The sequence below is a fragment of the Petaurus breviceps genome, unplaced genomic scaffold (genome assembly GCF_028583685.1).
Source record: "Petaurus breviceps papuanus isolate PSGF00001 unplaced genomic scaffold, PetGlider_PUasm1.0 470, whole genome shotgun sequence".
Taxonomy (NCBI): Eukaryota; Metazoa; Chordata; class Mammalia; order Diprotodontia; family Petauridae; genus Petaurus; species Petaurus breviceps.
Genome location: NW_027186350.1, coordinates 2,958,947 through 2,975,315, shown reverse-complemented (window position 1 = coordinate 2,975,315; position 16,369 = coordinate 2,958,947). Strand labels below are relative to the sequence as shown.

The 16,369-nt window shown below is 37.5% G+C and overlaps 1 pseudogene; it reads right to left on the bottom strand.

Annotated features, from left to right (window-relative positions):
- Nucleotides 1-3,255: 3,255 nt before the first annotated feature.
- On the bottom strand, nucleotides 3,256-4,020 carry LOC138171875 (cysteine protease ATG4A pseudogene; annotated as a pseudogene).
- Between the last annotated feature and the right edge of the window lie 12,349 nt (nucleotides 4,021-16,369).

Below are 16,369 nucleotides of genomic sequence, written 5' to 3'. Positions count from 1 at the left end.
ATTCCTCAATTGATGGGCGTCCTTTCAATTTCCAATTTTTTGCCACAACAAAAAGAGCTGCTATAAGTATTCTTGTGTGTGTGTGTGTGTGTGTGTGTGTGTGTGTGTGTGTGTGTAGGTCCTTCCTTTTACTTGTTAATCCCTTTGGGATACAGACGTAGTAGTGGTATTGCTGAGTCAAAGGGTATATTTGCATAGTCTGCTCTTTGGACATAATTCCAAATTGCCCTCCAGAATGGTTATATTAGTTCACAACTCCATCAATGGTACATTAATATCCCAGTTTTCCCACATCCCTTCCAACATTTGTCATTTTCCTTTTCTGTGTTTTATAGTTATTTTGTTATTTTGAAGGGCACTTACCTTTCTAGTAGTAGAAAATCTCCTGGATTTTGCTATTGCCTTATAGAAATGTTAATGACTTTGTGGTTCATCTGTGTGTGTGTTCTATTATTTTGTTGATCAAATTACTTGTTTAAATTGGTTTCATTACTGATTCTGTAAGATTTTCTAAGCAAACTTTTATATCATCAGTAAAGAGAAAGGATTTTATCTCTTCTTTCCCAATCTTTATGCTTTCAATTCCTTTGTCTTGCTTTATTGCTTTTGCTAGTGTTTTTACAACTATATCAAATTACAGAGGGGAAAGGAAGTATCCTTGCTTTTCAGCTTCTAGTGTTTTCCTATTACATATTATATTATCTTTTAATTTTAGAGATATACTTTTATCATATTAAACAAGGATCTTTTAGCTTATGCTTTGTAGAGGTTTTTAGCATAAAATAAGTAATATACCTTGTCAGAGACTTTTTCTGTATCTATTGAAATAGTATATGGTTTTAGACACTTAAAAAATATGATTATGCTAATTGTTTTCCAAAGGTTAAGCTTCTTGCTTCATTGGCATAAATCCAACTTGATCATAATGAGTAATTTTAAATATGTTGCTATAATCTTTTGGGTAGGATTATATTTAAATTTGGTGAACTAATATTCTTTGCCTAGTTTAGATATTAATAGTAATTTTATAAAAGAAGTTTTATAGTTTTTCTTTATCAATTTTTGAGAATGACTTTTGTAGTATTAATTGTTATTTAATGTATTAAGGTATTAGGTATAAGGAATTATTTAACGTATTAATTATTCTTTAAGAATCTTATAAAATTCATATATAAAGGTGTGTGTGTGTGTGTGTGTGTGTGTGTGTGTACACACACATCTGCAGCAGGGTTTTTTTTTCCTTTTGTAGTAGAATACACATAATTCTATTTCCTTTTCCAAAGTTACATTGTTAAAGTTACATGTCTATTGTTCAGTTGCTTTTGGTATTTTATATTTTTATAGGTAGTTCTCTCCTCTAAAGTCTTAATTTTGCCTTCACATAGAATTATTATTTTTTTTCCCTGTTGTGATTTTACTTTGTTCATGTTTCTATTTTGTTAATTTGATTTTCTTTTCCTTTGCAATTAGTTAACTAAAGGTTTGCTGATTTTGTTAATCTTTTTAAAGGAACAGCTTTTAGTTGTGTTTATCTTTTTTATAGTCTTATTTTAAAATTTTTCTATATTTTCTCTGACTTTCATATATTTTTCCTTTGCATTTATTTTAGGATTACTTGTTTATTTTTCAATTTTAAAAGTACATACTTAATATACTTCTCATCTTTTTTTAGTTAATTAATGTATGTTCTCAGAAATGTAGTTTTTCTTCTGAGGATTATTTCAGTGGCATCCTAGAAATTTTAGTATGTCATTTCATTTTTACTGTTCTCTTTCACATAGTTATTGCTTATTTAGTGTCATTAAGTCTTCATTTAGGTCTATACATTTTGGCTATATTGCCTGTGTTAATGACTATTTTTACTTTATTTCTGCCTTTTTATAATTTTTAATTATTAATTATTATTATTATCATTATTAATATTGTATCATTTTTCTTTGTATAGATAATGTTGTATGTTACTCTGTGGCAAAACATGTATTGTGCACATATACATGTTAACATGTATGTGTAAATATATAGATACTCATATATCAATCCTCATACCTACTTTATTTTTCATATTTAGAAAAAATTATAATTATATCAGCTCTAAATTCTCTAATAGTTTATTTTCCCCTTTGTTTATCTTTTCATTAAACCTGTCCAGCTCTTAGAGAGGATTATTAAAGTTTCCTATCAATATTATGGCTATATTCAACTATATGCTCTTCAAATAATTTTTATTTTATGAGTTTAGATATTATGTTATTTGTTCCATGTATGTTTAGTATTCACACTGAATAATTTTCTATGGTTTCTTATAGTTTCCTTGTTTATCTCTATGAAATTGTGAATTTCAAGGGGTTTTTTGAGCTTAACTTTTGCTTTTTTTTTTTTTTTTAAAGCAATTGGGGTTAAGTAACTTGCTCAAGGTTACATGGCCAGTTATTTCTGGGTGTAGTGCTGAGTATCTGAGCCTGGGATTCGATCTCCAGGTCATCCCAACACTGGAGCCGGTGCTCTTACTTGCTGTGCTACCTGGCCGCCCCAACTTTTGCTTTTTTAAAAAAAAAAGTACAAACCACTCTTTGACTTTATTTCTTGAACCAAATCAGCAAGGCAAAAGATGCTGAGTCAGGGTCAAATGTATCATATGCAACCATCATGGTGGCACAGCAGGGAGGCAGCTTCTCCCAAGCAAGAAGGGGGTTGTAAGAAGTATCCATTTGTCATAATTCCCTTGATAGAAATGTTTTCATATGAAATTATCATTATTCAAAATGCCTATTAAAATAATTTAACAAGACCTTTTGTTTTGCCTGATCTAGACAATTTAATTTTATAAAGAAAGAATTGCTTCCCAAGATGCAACCCTGAAGGAGAATCTTTGTAAAGAGACATGTTACAAGAAGAGAGAGAGAGAGAGAGAGAGAGAGAGAGAGAGAGAGTAACCACATTCCACTAAGTGGTTCTTAACAAGACTAGACGTGCCCTCTGGACATCAAGACCATTATTTTAGGTTCACCATCTGTAAAATAAGACCAAGGTGCATCATAGTCTTGCTTGATTACCATATGGCAATAGGATTCTCTGTCTCTCTCTCTCTCTGTACCTCTGTATCTGTCTCTCTATCACAGAGCTCATGGGAAAATGGTAACTGGTTCATTTTGGATTGAAATTGAGTTCTGTGCTCTTGGTGATTGAGGCACTGTGGCTAGAAAAGTTGTCTGTAAGGTGGTACCAAGTGGTAGATACAGGCTGCATGGTACTACGTCACATACTCAAGATCTACAAGTCTTCTTCAAGTTCAAATACTTTATTAGTGGATTCAATGAGTTCTGCACCTGTAGTGGTCACTTCTGGTTTGGTTGGAGGTATGAATGGAGGCCAGTGGGTTGGATGCTTCTAAACATCTGTAAACTCTGTGGCTTTAATATCTCCTTTTGAATGAGCCCACACCAATTATCAAAATATTTTTCAATGCAAAAGAATCCTTATGCCACTGAAGGGTTCAATTCAGGATCTTCATTTGATGGGAAGGTGGGGGTAGGGAATTTCTGGTAATAGAAAATGGTCATCAACTGTTTCATTCTCAGAATCAACAAAAGTCTGAGTTGTGTGAAGATCCAGGTAGATGAACTCGTCTCCTAAAAATCCTATGAAATAACAGGTGCTATTTGGCTTTCCTCCTATTGCACCTAAAGACTGTGGCATCCTAAAACATGCATTAACATAGATGGGATTAATTTAGTTTATGCCCAAGTAAAGGGGCACAATAAGTAGAAGGAACTTCCAGTCAGATCTATGCCCAGGACAATTTCCATTCCAGCCAAGGTCATTCCAGGGACTGGGGGAACTGTCATGGGTCAGGTTGGAGGGGCACATGTGTCACATTTATTTGATATCGATGGTGACCACTGTGTTATCCATAAAAACATAAACAGTCAGGGTGGCTAGGTGGTGTAGTGACTAGAGTGCCGGCCCTGGAGTCAGGAGGACCTGAGTTCAGATTTGGCCTCTGACATTTAACACACACACACACACACACACACACACACAAACTATCACTCACACACCAACGCAAATGTGTAAACGCAAAATTATTTGGTAAAAGCTAAGGACCAACAAAAAAAAAAAACCCAAAAAAAAAAAACCCAACATAAACAGTCAAGGAATTCTGTTTGTTAAATAAAGCAAGTTTTTTTTTTAATGTGTGCAACTGTATTTGATCCAAACCATTCACCAGTTGATTTTCCTTCTCCTCTGCCCATTTGTGTCATTTGATGTGTAGAATAACAGTGGTGTCTTTCCTATATAAGAAGCACTATAAGATTCAGTGACATTTATGGGGCGGCTAGGTGGCACAGTGAATAGAGTACCTGCCCTGGAGTCAGGAGGACCTGAGTTCAAATCCGACTTCAAGCACTTAACACCAAAAAATAGCTGTGTGACCTTGGGCAAATCACTTAACCCCAATTGCCCTACCTTCCCCCCATCCAAAAAGAAAAAAAAATTCAGTGACATTCTTCAGGCTATTCTTGGCGCTCCTTCCTACATCAATCCTATCCCAAGTGCTCAGATGAGGTCCTGGGCCAGCATCATTTGTCCACAGTGAAACATGTATCCCCAGCCAGTATCTGATGATGGACCTGTTCCTCCTATTGAAAATTTTCCTTGGGATGTAAACCAGAGCAAAGTAGCTGGACAACAGCTTTGACTTTTCTACTTTAAGGTCATATTGCTTCCCCCCAAATCCAAACAGGCTCATCTGTTTCAGGTAATTCCTTTAGAATCTGATAAAATAGTGACATGCCTTTCACACCTGGAAAAAAACCCACTTCTCCTCTGGGCTTAAGTGTGTGCCCCCAGAATCCTGAGCTCAGTCACTACCACACCCATCACCTTTGGCGTTTCTCCAAGACTTTCACTCCATTCTCCAGCTATCACCCTTGGTACATTCCACAGACTCCATTCTGTGGCTCTTTTTACATGACATGATGCTTAGTAAATTTTGTTCCAGGCTCACATTTTGATTCTGTATGTCTTTACTTTTTAGATGTGTTTTTTGTGTGCAACAGCTTTTCCCATGCTTATTATATTTTCCTATGTTTTCTTTCTTATATATCTCCCCTTCTAACCTATTGTGAATTTTATTTTCTGATTCATGGGCTATATACTGTTTTTTCCTCCTTTATTCTTTCTCTGTCCTTCATGGAGTTAAACCATGTGAAGAATCAGGTTGAGCTCTCTCTTATAACTGATTTGTATTTTATTGCCTTTATTGATATTTCCTCACATTCTCTTTTTCTACTGTGCCCCACACTTAGAAATCTCAATTATTGAGGGAAACAATATCGGGTAGTGGAAATCACCCTTTGCCCCAAATCTGTAACCAACACAATTCCCTGAGCTTATTATCGTCATTCTTATTTCCAGAGGCCATGTCATCTCATCTCAGCCTAGGGATCCTACTGTTGTTGTTCATGTTTTGTTTTTGAAGAGTACCAGTGACATCAGGGGGTGATGCCTTGACTTGCATGTGAATTGGATTTAAGTGAGGTACAGTTGCACAAAGTTGTCAGTCTCACTCTCTCTTCCAGGGTCATCAAAGTCCAATGGCAAGACAAGTCAAGATAATTGACAATGGTCCTGGATGCAGTGGGTGACCTCTGTGTCTTTGATGTCTGACCAAGGTCTAAGTACTCTACAGCACCTGCTTCAATTGCCTTTGTGGTCATTGGAGCAAATTGTTCTCATCCACCCCTTCCACTAGGGAAGTCTTCACCTGCTTGGGGTAGACATCCACTTGCCTCACAATAGGTTTGAGGCTGTCAGTTGCCCTCACCCAGATTTAGTCCTTTAGTGAGATGGTTTTACTGTGTTATGGTCCATGCACATGCTACAGCATCTTGGAGCCACAGGTAAGAATTGGGTGGCAGGCAGACACCATAGGTGAATAAGCAGCCCTGAAAAGTGTTCAGCAAGTCCTCACACCAGAGATGCTAGTCTTCTCTGAACACCCATATGCTCCAGGGATCCTACAACTCAGAATCAAAGGAATTATCTTTATAAAAGCATTAGCAATGTTAATTTAATTAACCATTTCTGATTAAAATTTGGAAGGGAAAGACGGTATCACCAATAGGAAGCCTGGCCTTGGAGGCAAGGGTTTCTGTAGTCCTGGTGATAGGCACATAAAGGGGTAAGGCATGTTTTTATTATTCATCTCTTCCCCCACCCCACCCCTCACTCCAGCAATTTCCAGAACATTTTGGTAGGCTCATTCCAATGTATTATCTCTCCCTGGAAGGGTGGGTGGGGTCTTAGTGAAGTGTTTGGTTCTGTATTAGTGACTAACCCATTTTATGGCCATGTATTGTACCTTTTATCCCAATCTTACAAAATTCCTGTCTTAAAAAATTGTATTTGAGCTCAAGAGAGATTAGTTGATTTATCTGGATAAAATTACTATCATTATTGGGAAAACAACCCAAAGTTTATTTCCTATTGATTATTAATTCTTTTCAGTCAACATTGAAAGAAACACTAAATCAGTGTCTTTCTCTAGGCACATTTATTTCTATCTGGTGCCACCTACTGTGGATAGAAAATTCCCTGTTTCTGTTGAATCCCACTTAAATGTGTCTTAACTAAGTTCCCTAAGTAACTGAGAAAATGAGTGGTTATAGGGCAGCAGGTCCACCCAACCCAGGAAATCGTGGGTTCAAACTTAGCCTCAGACACTTGCTAACTATGATTCTGACCAAGTCACTTAACTCTGTTTCCCTCAGTTTCCTCATCTGTAAAATGAGCTGGAGAAGGAAATGGCAAACCACTCTAGTATCTTTGCCAAGAAAACCCCAAATGGGCTCATGAAGAACAACTATTTGTACTTTATTACTCCTTTAGGAGGTATGAAGAATTTTCCCCATTAATTTGACAGAAACATAGGTAGAACAATTGCTTGTTTAGGATTCATAGGTACTAATGACCTTCACTTTTACCTATCTTGTATGTAGCCACTGTGGTTTAGGGGAAATTAGGCTCCTCATTTTCATATTCAGCAGCTCATTAACACTGAAGTAACAGGGATACTGCTATTTTTAGGTTTAGGGAGATTTGGTTATTTTAATTATATTTTATTATTTTACTTATTTATTTATTTAGGTTTAAGCAGATTAGGCCACTGAATTCAGGAGCGAATGGAGAGCAGAGCTATTTGTATAGGAAGACTTGAAGAACTAGAGAATGTTAAGATTCTTATTTGGGTAAATATAGATAGCAGAATTGTTCTATGATTATAATACAAAATGTAATTAATCAGATCACAAAAAGAAGATGAGAATTTGGTTACTGACCATAAAGTTCTGACCTAAGCAGAGGAACATCTTGGAAGGGGAAGATTAGTGATATCCCCCAGCAGGTAGACTAATTTGACTGGGCAATGTCCAGTAAAAGATATCAGTCAAACATTACATAGATCAACTCAGTCTAGCAATGGGAACATCTGGTCAACTCATTCATTAAGGCACTTGCATGTATGATTCTTAAGACAGAAAGATGAAAACATCTTTCTAAGATGTCTTTCATCTTTCTATCAGAAAGATGAAACAGAAATGATGGTTCTGGAGCTGTGAATTGCCCCCAAGCACTTGGGTTTTCCTCATTCATATACTTCCCTGTTGTTACAATTTATGGGGAGAAAATTAAATGTATCTCAGTTGAGTACCCTGCATAACTGGAGAAAAAAATTCACTCTTTCCCTACTGGAGAATTCCTGTACCCAGAAGTCTTAAGAGAGATAATTCCTCCCACCTTAGTCAGTTTGACTGGAAGTCATTAAGTCAGGAGGCAAGAACAGAAGATAAGAAGTTTAATTAGGATCACAGAATGCACAGTAGTCAGGGAGATAGTAACAGCTCCAACAAAGGGAAATACACACTTATTTAGGTTTTTATACAGCCTTAGGGTGACATTACAGGGCAAAAGAAAGTTCAATTGGACTATAAGGTGAGGCTGCTAGGTCACTTTCTCTGTTTGGGAGGATGAGTAATAGGAACAAGATGTCTGGTGATTTGTGACAGAATGTATTAACTTTCATTTTGGAATGTCTTAACTTTGGCTTCTCAGGAATTGCCAAAGTTCATATTTGTTATGGTTTCTCAGTAGTTAATCTCATCTGAATATTCTGCTTGGGCAGGAAATTGCCAAATCAATCAAGTTTAGTTATTGCCAGCAAAGAGAATAGAATACAGCCTGAAGGTCTGTCTCTACACAACCCAGTAGTTTTGTTTGGCCACTCTTCTAGGGAGCACATGTTTTCCCCTAAACTCAGTACACAGGCTTATCTAATTTTTCCAAAATCCCAAGAGCAATTCCCTTTCAAAGACTAATTTTCTCTCTCACTTCTAACTTTTAGTTTGGAGTCACTCAAATTGATGAAATCCTTCAGAGATTAACAATTTAAAGCCCTATAAAGGTGTGTTCAAATTTTGCTTGTTTAATATGTTTACTGCCTTTAATTCAGAAAAAGGTGTTCATACTTTATAAAGATATCACTGGGTATTACCACCTTATTGACATGTTTCTTATTCACTTTTTGCTTTCTGTGATTTTCTCAACTAGTGTGATGGAGAAGGGAATCAAATTTCCCCTCTCTTACAGTTATACACTTAGGACTCTATCCTAGACCCTCTCCTTTCCTTTGGTGATCTCATCAGTTTCCATGGAATTAGCTAACTTCTCAATACAACTGATTACCATATCTCTATATCCCACCTTAGTCTCTCTTCTGAGCTCCAGACATATCACTCATTGCCTTTTTAGACATCTCAAACTGGACCTCCCAAAGCCATCTCAAACTCAACATGTCCAAAACAGAGATTATCTTTCCTCCAAAACCTTTCCCTCTTCCCTTTCCTATTACTATTGAGGGTGTCACTAACCTCCCAGTCATACAGGCTCAAAAAATCCCATTATTCCTCACTCACATTCACCTGACATATCCAATCTGTTGTAATCCAATCTAAATCTTGTCACATCTACCTTTGAAATATCTCCCATAGACAATCCTTCCTCTCCCAGTCACTGCCACCGCTTTGTTTCAGGCCTTCATAACCTCTTGCTAGATGATCTGAATAGTCTTCTAATTGGTTTCCTTGCTTCAAGTTTCTTTCTACTTCATTCCATCTACTCAGCTGCAGAATCAATTTTCCTAAAGTGTAGATCTGACCATATTACCCTGCCCACAGTCTTATTCAATGAACTCCAGTGGTTCCTAATTACCTCTAGAAATAGATATAAACTCATCTGACATTGAAATCTCTTCACAACCCAACCCTTCCCTATCTTTCCAGTCCTCCAATACACCACTCCCCTCTACTATAGGATCTAGACATACTTGCTTACTTGCTCTTCACCCAATTCCAGTGTACCATCTCCTGTCTCCATGTCCTTGCACTATGAGGTCTCTAGTGTGCTCCTTTGTCATTGCTTCTTGGAAGCCCTGGTTATCTTTAAGACTCAACTCAAGCACCACCTTCTGCTTGTCACAGCTTCTAGTGCTTTGCCTCCCAAAACTACCTTGTATTAATTTTGTATATATTCTGTATATAGACACCTATGATCTGTCTTCCCTATTATAATCATAAGCACAGTAGGGCCAAGGTTTGTTTCGCTTTTTTGCATTCTCATCATGTACAGTGCCTGGTACATTGTATGTACTTAATAAAATGTTTTTTTGATTCATTGGTTGGTTGATTGAAACTGAGCATTGTATCATTATGATGATCAAGTTTGGCCCCCAAAATAAATACAAGAATGCATTTCTCAGGGGGCAGAGTCAAGATGGCAGAATAAAAGCAGGAATTTGCTTGAACTCCCACTCCAACCACCTCCAATACTTGTTTAAAAAATGACTCTAAATAAACTTTAGAGCTACAGAACCCACAAAGTGACAGAGAGAAAAAATGTCCTCCTGAAGGCAGCCTGGCAGGCCAACGGGAAGGGTCTAATGCACCAGGCTGGAAACTGAACACAGCCCTTCATGAGCTTTGCTGGCTCAGACTTCAGAAGAGTGTATCACCTGCAACTCTGGTGGTTTCTGGACTTCTCAAACCACAAACACCAAAGAGAAAGTAAGGGTTTGGTAGGGAACTCTGTTGGAACTGGGTGAGAGAAAAGCTCAGTCAAGCCCCTGCCCCCAGGGAGAGAAGTGGCAGCACAGTGGCTGCAGCTGCTGCCACTGCTGCTACATGGCTGCCTCAGAAGCTCCTGGCCTGCAGATTGTAGGGTGACCAAGCTACTATTCAGAGGGTAATTGCACTTTCTTTGATCTGCTTGGATCTGGGTCACAGTCATGGGTGGTGGTCCTGGGGTGAGGAATGCTGGCATGCCAGAGCTTATGGTGACTATAGAGAGGGCACCTTCCTCATAGCTCTGACAACAACAGCAAAAACCCCAGCAATTTGGGACACAGCTCTCTCCATTCTGGAAGCAGAGTTCTACCATGGCAAAGAGCTGAAAACTTAAGTAATTGGCTGGCAAGATGAGCAAAGAGAGGAAGTGCAATCAGACCATAGAATCTTTTTGGGGGGACAAAAAAGATTAAAACATGGAACCAGAAGAAGACAACAAAGTCAGAACTCCTGCATCAAAAGCTTCCAAGAAAAATATGAATTGGTCTCAGGCCATGGAGGAACTCAAGAAGGATTTTGAAAATCAAGTAAGAGAAATAGAGGAAAAATTAGGAAGAAAAATGAAAATTATGGAAGAAAATCATGAAAAGCAAGTTAACAGCCTGACTGAAGAAAATAACACCTTAAAAATAGACTAACTCAAATGGCAAAAGAGGCACAAAAAGCCAATGAAGAGAAGAATGCCTTAAAAAGTTGAATTGCCCAGATGGAAAAGGAATTTCAAAAGCTTGCTGAAAAAAAATTCCTTCAAAATTAGACTGGAACAAATGGAAGCTAATGACTTTATGAGAAATCAAGATACTATAAAACAGATCCAAACAAATGAAAAAATAGAAGGCAATGTGAAATATCTCATTGGAAGAACCACTGACCTGGAAAATAGATCCAGGAGAGATAATTTAAAAATTATTGGACTACATGAAAGCCATGATCAAAAAAAGAGCCTAGAAATCATCCTTCAAGAAATTCTCAAGGAAAATTTCCCTGATATTCTAGAACCAGAGGGCAAAATAGAAGTTGAAAGAATTCACTGATCACCTCTTGAAAAAGATCCCCAAAAGAAAACTCCTAGGAATATTATAGCCAAATTCCAGAGTTCCCAGGCCAAGGAGAAAATACTGAAAGCAGTCAGGAAGAAACAATTTGAGTATTGTGGAAACACAATCAGGATAACACAAGATCTAGCACCTTCTACATTAAGGGATCAAAGGGCTTGGAATATGATATTCCGAAGGTCAAAGGAGCCAGGATTAAAACCAAGAAAACCCAGCAAACCTGAGTATAATGCTTCAGGGGAAAATATGGTCATTCAATGAAATAGAGGACTTTCAAGCATTCTTGATGAAAAAAAACAGAGCTGAACAGAAAATTTGACTTTCAAATATAAGAAGCAAGAGAAGCATGAGAAGGTAAACAGGAAAAAGAAATCATAAGGAACTTATTAAAGTTGAACTATTTACATTCCTACATGGAAAAATGATAATTGTAACTCAGACTTTTCTCAGTATGAGGACAGTCTGAAGGGAATACCCACACACACACACACACACACACATATATGTGTATATGTCAATATACATGTATATATTTCTTTTTTTTTAAGTACTTGGGGTTAAGTAACTTGCTCAAGGTTACATGGCCAGTTATTTTGTGTGGGTGTTAAGTATCTGAGGCTGGAACCTATCCCAGGTCTCCCAGTCCCTGCGGCCGGGGCTCTTACTCGCTGTGCCACCTGGCCACCCCTATATGTATATATTTCAATATACATATTGAAGGGAATATATGTATATATGTGTATACACATATACATATGCATGTATAGGAGGGTGTATATGTGTATAAATATATATGTGTGTACATGTATACATAGACAGAGGGCATAGGATGAGCTGAATATGAAGGGATGATATCTAAAAAATAAAATTAAGAGGTGAGAGAGGAATATATTTTGAGGAGAAAGGGAGAGATAGAATAAAGTAAATTATCTCATATAAAAGAGGCAAGAGAAACTGTTACAATGGAGGGAAAGAGCAGGAAGGTAAAAGCAAATGGGACAACCTTACTCTCATTGAATTTAGCTTAAGGAGGGAATAACATACACACTCAATTGGGTATTTTTCCCTACAGGAAAGTAGGGGGAAGGGGATAAGAAGGGGAATGATAAAAGGGAGGGCAGATTGGGGGAGAGGGTAGTTAGAAGAAAACACTTTTGAAAAGGGACAGGCTCAAAGGAGAAAATAGAATAAGTGGGGGGAGGGATAGGATGGAGAGAAATATAATTAGTCATTCACAATATAACTACTATGGAAACATTTTGCGTAACTGCACATGTACAACCTACATTGAATTGCATGTTGTCCCAATGGGGGTAGGTGAGGAGGGAAGAAGGGAAAGAATATGGAAATTAAAGTTTTAGAAACAACTGTTAAAAAAATTGTTTTTTACATGCAACTGGGAAATAAGATATACAGGCACTGGGGTATAGAAATCCATCTTTCCCTACTAGAAAGTTGGGGGGGATGAGAGAGGGTATAAGAGAGATCAGATTGGGGGAAGGTATATACAGTAGGTTCACTATCTTGGAGGGGGGTGGGAAAAGATGGGGAGAAAATTTATAACTCATAATCTTATGAAAATAAATGTTGAAAACTAAAAATAAATAAATAAATTGGAAAAAAGAATACATTTCTCTTCTTCACATACCTTTGGGACTATGGATGTCAAATATTGATGAGTTGGTTAGTTTTGCTTAATGGATTTCCCCCTGTTCTCTTATTCTTTGTTTTGAGTTTCTTCTTTGAGTGGGTGAAAGGGTGGGATATAGTGGGATATGAAGAAGATGTAAAAAAAATATGAAAGGTGATAGCTACTGGACCTATGATTTATTGGTATAGGAAACTCTCAAATGAGGGCACTTCTTTACTAATGCATGCTGGCACTTTCTCTGCAATTTATATTCTGAGAAAGTTGCCTAGAGCACTGCGAGGTTAAGAGATTTTTCCCAGGGTCATAGAGCCAGTATGTGTCAGATTCAGGATCTGAACCCAATTCTTACTAGTTCCAAGGTCACCTCTCTATTCACATGCTGCCATGTTGCATCTCACAAAACAAATTCTATCAATAAAGTTTTAGAAAGTGCTCTCCTTACAGTAATCCTGTTAGTTTTCCCCTTTAGTGACTAAGAAAACTGAGGTTCATTGAGGTTAATGAGATTTGTTCAAATTCCCTTAGCTAATATGTGAATGTGGCAGGATTCAAATCCTTCCTTGTTATCTAAGTTCAACATTCTTTCCATCACATTTTTCCTCTCCCAAGGGAAACAGGGTTTATAATGTATTCTTCGTGCACATTACATGATAGTGTATAATTCAAGCCACAGAAAATTGATGGCAGGAAGCATTCATGAAAGTGTCCAGAAGAGGGAGTTCAGAATGAAGATTTACAAGGGTATGCAAGTAGAAGTATCCTTTCCTGGAATTGTGTTGCATTATCCAAAAAATCCACCAGATGGTGACAGAGCTAAACTACGAATAAAGTTATGGTCTCCCCATCCTCTGAAGGATACCTTTTCATAGAATGTCAAGAATTGATAAGGGTCCTCTCTACACCTAAGGCCTGCAGAGAGAAAGCTATTTGCCAAAGGACACAGTGGGAAAGAGACAAAGCCAGGATCCAAATGCACATCTTTGGGCTCTTAAATCCCAGTGCTGAAGAGGAAAGACAACTTACTTCTTTGACCAGAATGTCCGACAGACTCTTAGAACTCCTAATTCTTATTACTAACTTATGGCGCGAATATTTCCCCATGCTTCAGGTTAGTCATCTCTGATCAGGAAATGAGAGACATAATGGGATAGCAGATGTGATGCCAACCTTGGGTCTGCCGCTGGGTTCAAATCCTGTTTCAGACACTTAAGCTAGGTGATGTTGGGCAAAGAAGTCACTTGTCAGGACTCTGGTGATACTATGAAGTTAGAAGTTTCAGATGGATTTCCAATCTTCATTCACAGAGGGAGTTTTCACATGGTAAGTTCCCACACTGGTGAAATAACAAGTTATAACAGAACAAAATAAATAAAAAGTAGAAGATAAAAATAGAAGACACACCAGGTACTTAAAACTAGAAGAAAAAAATGAGATATTAGCTGGATATGAAGAAAAACTTCATGATGGACTAAGAAACACTGAAATAAGTCATCATTCCCAGTGCAATCTCTTTCCCAAAACCAGAATTAGTACAAGGTGGCCAGGGCTTTGGCCCAGGCACCGATATAAGAATAGGGGAAGGTATTTCTCTACTTTCTCACGTGGTTTACAGGATGCCATCCATTCCTAGTGGCATGTGACCATTTTGCCTCTCAAGGACTGCCTTCTTCATCAAGATTGATTCTCTAGGAAGTTGAACCAGAGCGTACACTCTGAATAAGAACAGGATTAGTGAAGGAATCAACAGGGAAGGTAATATGCTCCAATCATTCCTCCTTCCTCAAAAGGAGCTCTGCCCAGGCCCTCCCCAGCTGACATTTTCCTTTGCCTTCCCCTTAAACTTTCTTCATTACAAACTCTCCATCATCCTTCCTCTTACAAACACCCTTTCATCCTGAATATCTTCCCCTCATATTTTCTTCCATCTTCTGGTGCTGATTAAAATCTAATTTTCCCCTCTTCCATCCCTCAAGCCATTTCGGTGCAGTGGAAACAACTTGGAGTTACAGGATCTAAATTTGAATTCAGTCTCTACTCCATTATTAATTACCTTAGGTAATTCACTTGACCTTTCAGTCCTATGAATGTTTATAGCCATCTTTTGTAAGACTGGCTCCAGTTACTTACCTGCGTGCCCCACAAGCATCTCAAAGACACCTTGCCCCAGAGCTCATTTTCTTACATCTCTTGACACACAAATTCAGAATAATAGTATTTATCAATGAAAGAGACCTTGGAGATCATTAAGTTCGGTTCCCTCATTTTACAGATACAGAAATTGAATCCCAAAAGGATTCAGTAACTTTTCCAGGGTCATACAGTCAGTAAGTGTCCAAGGTAGGATTTAAACTTGTATCTTCCTGATTCCAAGCCTATTAGTCTACCCATTCACTGTATTTTTTAAACCTAGCCTCTGCAACCATCACTCAGTAGCCACCTCTCTTCTTTTGTAAAGCTCACTTCATTCTGACCACATCCTAGTCAACTATGGATCTCTAGGTCACTCTCCTTCTCCCCCCTCCTCCCATGAACCTTAGTGGCTGGTTTACAGTCTTTTTTTTCCACACCAAGCCCTATCACTTTTGAGTATGATGGTTTCCCAGTTCTCAATCTTTTCAAGTCCCATGACCCATATTCTCCAGTCTATTGCAAGCACAGATAGGAATAGTCATACCTTAGAAATTTGTTCACCTTTCCCCAGCTTGACTCAATTGAATTTGCTCTAGGTATTTATATTTCTAATTATGGCTCAGCTCCTTGCCTGGAAATTTACTCACCAAAAGAGAAGACAACTATCTAGTTGTATTTAATACCACAGTTATATCCAGAGCACAGGAATAATAATCCTGTTTTCTCCATTTCTTTTTCATCCATAGGAATACTATAAATCATTTGGTAAGGATTTTCTGTGGAGAAAACTAGAAATGCATTATAAAACCAAGATACTTTTGAATACTAAATACTATTAATTAAAATGCACAATTTCTACCCTGGACATTATATTAAGGATCATATCACATACACTTAAAGGAAAAACTCTATGGATAGTACTCCTTGAGCTTGAGTAGGGTAGGAAAGTTTGTTTGGTTTTTGTTCTGGTTTTTTGTTTGTTTATGTAGTCATGAATGATGCCATATGTCTTCTGAAAGAAATGTAGGAGCTCAGCCCTAAAGTTGGACGAATTTTGGGTAAACTTGTCAAATGTCTTGCTTAAAACTAGATAAACGATGCCCATATCAAACCCCTGATCTACAGACCTAATAATTGGTATTGAAAAATGAAAGGAGGTTAGGATGGTATGATTAGTTTTTTATGATCCCATGCTGGCTCTAAGTGATCACTTTTCTCTTTTTTCATGTTCTCCTTTCCTCTTTAATAAAGCATTCTAGAATTTTACCAGGAATCAATATCAAATGATAATAATAATAATTCACATTCATCTATCTATCTATCTATCTATCTATCTATCTATCTATCTATCTATC